Below are 4,672 nucleotides of genomic sequence, written 5' to 3' on the forward strand. Positions count from 1 at the left end.
TCTTTCCTGCTTACGCAGGGGGAAGGACTTGATGATCTACTGAGGTCCCTTCCGACCTTAACATCTATGAATCTATAAGGTGGAGACAACGGCAGTGGCGTTGCTTTTCCGTAAGGGAATGACCTGTAACTGGCACGTTCCCAAATCAACGATGACTAATCCCTTACTTGGCGGTTTGGGCCCTGGGAAGGGCCTGAGCAGATCTACTTGGCAGACTTTTCCCGCCTGGAACTGTGAGGGGTTAAAAGCTCCAAGTTGATGCTTGGTTCGATGGCACTTCTCTTTGGCACATATCTCACAGGCTTGTGCTACCTTTTCCCAATCACGTCGAACTCCATACGAGGCGAGCTCTGTAGCGACTTGGTGCCAGCGTCGATGGCTGGCCTGTGGTCCCGGGTGACCCCAATTCTCATGAAGCCACGCGAGGAACGGGCTTATTTCAGGACCAGGGGTAGCAGTGATGGGCAGAACTACGTCGGTCTGGAGTGGTGTCATCTACGGGATGCAGGCATGACTTCTCCTCGTTGATCGTCCATCCCTCACCTTGAAGGTGGGCTACTAGTTGGTTGACTATGCTAGTAACGATGGAGCTATCATGGCCCATAATAGCGATGTCACTAACATAACTCCAGATTCTTAATTCCTCTTCTGACGGAAGGGTGTGTGAGGCACAAAAGTTTTTCAAGGCATTGTTCATAGCGCCAGTGACCAACGACAGGGTGTTGCAGTATCCCTGCGGGCAGACCGTCCATCTGTACATGGTGCCCTCGATGCACATATTCAACACTCCTTCAGGGTCAGCAATCGGAATCGAGAAGTACATGTTCTTTAAGTCCAGTGTGACCACGACCCATTCGTTTTGCTGGAATTGGGCCATTTCGAACATACATTGTGGTAGGGTGGAAGGGTTGGGTTGCTGAAGTACTTGACACCTTTTGTTGGCCTCTCTATATAATCAACAACTAGCCGGGCTTCGTCGGGTTTTCCAGGTTTTGCGACTCCCCACCCCGGTGATAGGTAGATGCTAGCAGTTACTGGTTTGATGCAACCCCGTTGCTCGAGTCGTCGCAGGAGGTCGGTGAGGGACCCTTTGAGGGGGTCCTTGGTTGGGACTGGTCGGTATCACCAGGTGGAGGTGTTGCAGAGCGTCGGTCGATGCCAATCTGGCTATGGGAGAGCGATGGGTAGCGCTTGTAGCACTTGTTCTTTGAGATTAAGTGCTTTGGTTCCCGGAATTCCCAGGATATTGATGCCCCCTAGCACTGCCTCTAGAGCGCGTCGATGGCCTTGGATTGTAAATTTAACTTTTGTTGTGACTGCAACGGCGTTCAGTCCTTGTACCCTAATTGTTTTTGTGGTTTTCTGGTGGGGTATCGTCGGAGTGATTACGTTGACTTGGGCTCCGGTGTCGAGGAGGAAGAGTACTTGTTGTTGAGTACTTGGATTGACGGGGTCGTAGATGGTGAGTTCAGTGTAGGGTCGAAGGTCAGTGGGGTCGGGTTTAGGTTGGCCGCCGGAGTGACCGGCAGCCACTACTCGTTTTTTTTGCTTGTCATCAAATTTGAAACCTAACTCAGCCGCTAGGTGTCGTTGGCCTTCATTCCCCAGGATACGCAACTGCTGCTTCGTGAGCCTGGAGTGATTGAGGAGGAACCCGAACATGGCTCTTTCCTCCAGTGTTCTTTGGGGTAGGGGCCGTGATTCTCGCCGCAGGTCGAGTTCCTGACGCTTCGGCCTCGGGGCCTCGATCGGATACGCCAAAGGTTGGTTTTCTGCGTCGATAGGAGTTCTCTCGCTATGTTTCATGAGTGCCTGCAGTCGTGGGAGATGACTTAAGAGGTTCCCTGCTGGCTGACCCACCGTTGGGTTAAGAAAGAGTCGGAGCGTGATAGCGTCTGTCCCTCCGTGCACCTCTACACAGGAGTCTATGGCCTCCAGTTGTTGGAACTCCTCCGGGGTTTGGTAAATGGCGGTGAGTCCATTTTTCCTTGCATTGGGCCTGCGCCAGTCCCAGTGGATGGACCCTTGGGTTCCATGAAAGGTACGACACTCCGATTATGGCCAAGAGAAGTTGTTCCGCACTGACCTTCTGCGGGCGACCCTCATGCCAAACGTGGGAGTGGAATGGGCCAATGTGTGTTTTCCGTGATCACGTTCAGATCAGTGGCACGTCCTCCACTCCACACCGCTTGTCGGGTTAAGGCGCTTGCTTCTGTCATGACCCATGGTTATGATTGTGTGCGCGCTTCGGCATTGCTGAATTATTCCCGCCATTCGGAGCTTTCTTTGCAGGGTGCATTTCTCAGTTGCAAAGAGAAACGCACGGTGCAAAGGAGTTCCCGCCACCCGTATGTAAATTTGGTTCCCACTATTGGCTAGTCCTAAATTATTCCCACGTGGCGGCTAGCGATTGGCCTGCTAGCCGTGTAAGAGGCTTGAGAGGTTTCCGCCCAAGTTGGAGAGAGAGAGAACTCTGAGGAGAGCCCCGCCAGGGAGGACTCCGTAACCATCTTGTGGAGAACTCTAGGTGCGCTGTGGAGCTTAACGAACCCAGCGTGTGCCTTAGAGGAGGATATAGGGGCCTGATCAACCTCTAGCCTCTCCCCGTCGCCGCCTGATCCCTCGACGAACCCCTTCCCTGCGCGCTCGTTCCACGAAGCCTAGCAAACTTTGTGTGTGTGTATCCAGAGCTCTGATCCGGGTTGTTCAAGAGGCTCGAGTTTGTCTTCGGGTCATGTTCGTGTTTGTAACTGCAACTTAAGCAAAGTTTTCTCCTGCCTGCACCGCGACCATCTACGGTGTAAGTAAAATAATCTTTAATCAACCGCTACGAGTCCGTGCCCAATTCTAGTCCGTCGTGCTGCCTTTCCCCGGCCCACGTACCAGGGCTCCTGGCCACAGCCCGCGCCACGTGCCCCCAAATGCCTCGGACCGCTCCGGGCCCGCACAGCTTCTTCTGAGTCTAGTATGTCAGATCCGAATTCCACAATCAGTCGTCCCAGCCATATGGCTAGAGTTTCTTCAGGTTTCATTTTTGATTCCCGACAAAGTTCTTGTATTTCTGGTCGAGTGCGCGTGCGATATGTAATGGTTTCATCAATGCTATCGGGTAAGCCGCAGTTGGGAGAGGGTTAGATGTGTCCGGCGGGAGCACTGCATACAAATTTCCTCCCTCATACGAGGCGGTTCCACTACTGGCTCCACGTCAGGGGGCGGGGCTTCTTTTGGCACCACTCCTAGGGGCGGGGCCGTGGGCGATGACGTGATGGCCCGCCTCCCAGGGGGATTTTCGCGCCCTTTTCGCTTTCTTCGGCGCCATTTTCTGGCGGCGGCGCCATGCGGCCAGCGCCATTTTCGAGCGTTGGCTCGGAGCCCCCCACCGCCTGCTCCAGTGACTCCCTGCCCACTGTATGCACCCACTGTATGCAACTGAGCCTCTAGGTTTGCATTCTCCTGTAGTAGACCCGCTACCGAACGGAATACATTTATTATTTTTCCTTTATTCCACTTTGTCACCCCCCATCTTGCCGCGTGGCGGCCCTTGGTCTCTAGGCCTTCCCGGAGCTGGCCGAGGAGTTCGTGACCGCTCGATCCAGGCACTAAAGCCGGGCAGTTAAACCAGTCTGGTGGGGTGGGTTCCCCTCCTTCCCTCAGGTACCGGGTGCACTGGGCAAACTCTTGAGCAGGGGTCAGTTTTTCCGCCTTCTTCGCCTTCACCCCCGCTAGGGATAGGGTCAGTGTTTCATCCGGGGGCCAATAGAAAACCAGGTCACTGCCCATTACACACCCGAACGCCCCGGGAAGCAGCTTTGCTGTCCACTCCTTCATGACTGCTCCTTCCCCTTTCACCCAGAAGTAGCCATCAATGTTCCTTCCATCCCATCCTACCGCCTGGTGGTATGCGATATGCGCCCAGAGTTCGTCTGCGTTTTCCACGCGGCGGGTCCCAGTGCGCCAGGGGCAGCACTCACTTAAATTCATCTCCACCACCGTGCCCTTAGATCCTGTTCATGATGCCATGTCTCAGACGGCCAGAGCCGACTTGAGGAGGATTGCTGATTACTCGGCCGTCAGGCGGGCTGGTGGATGGAGAGGCGAGACACAGCATATTGGTTGCAAAATAACTTTTACTTTAAGTTTACTTACGCCGCTGGTGGCCGCGACGCAGGTGGTAAGATTGCTTACGTAGTTACAGGTAAGAAGTTGCTTGCGTGGTTACAGGTAACTAGCAACAGAACCGAGCCTGCGAGTTAGGAGAAAGAAACGAGCATGCAGGATAGGGGTATGTCAGGACCGGTCGATGACGGGGAGAAATTGGTGGTTGATCAGGCCGCCAATTCACTCTCTCCCGTGGCCGGAATTCTCCGAGGTCACTGTGCAGCGTGCTCAGAGGTCTCCGACTTGGGCGGAAGTTGCACAGATTTGTATACATTTAGAGTAGCCAACAACAGACTGTCAAGTGGGAATAGTGAATGAGACAGAATGCACTAAATCTGAAAGTAACTGCGGTTATTCAGGGCAGTTCTGTTGTGACAGGGGCACTCAACTCACTTGGTTATGACAGCATGGATACGCTGCTGCTGAGTCAGTCCGTCAGAGTTAGCATAGCTCTTCTCACACTCTGAGCATCGATACGACTTCTTCCATGTGTGGTGCTGAGCCAGGGTGGAGC

General features: G+C 53.9%; 1 pseudogene; it reads right to left on the bottom strand.

Moving 5' to 3' along the window:
• Positions 1 to 1,031: 1,031 nt before the first annotated feature.
• The window catches only part of LOC112548991, a 13,425-nt pseudogene continuing 9,784 nt past the window's right edge, over positions 1,032 to 4,672 (bottom strand).

The sequence above is a fragment of the Alligator sinensis genome, unplaced genomic scaffold, assembly GCF_000455745.1.
Source record: "Alligator sinensis unplaced genomic scaffold, ASM45574v1 scaffold1449_1, whole genome shotgun sequence".
NCBI lineage: Eukaryota > Metazoa > Chordata > Crocodylia > Alligatoridae > Alligator > Alligator sinensis.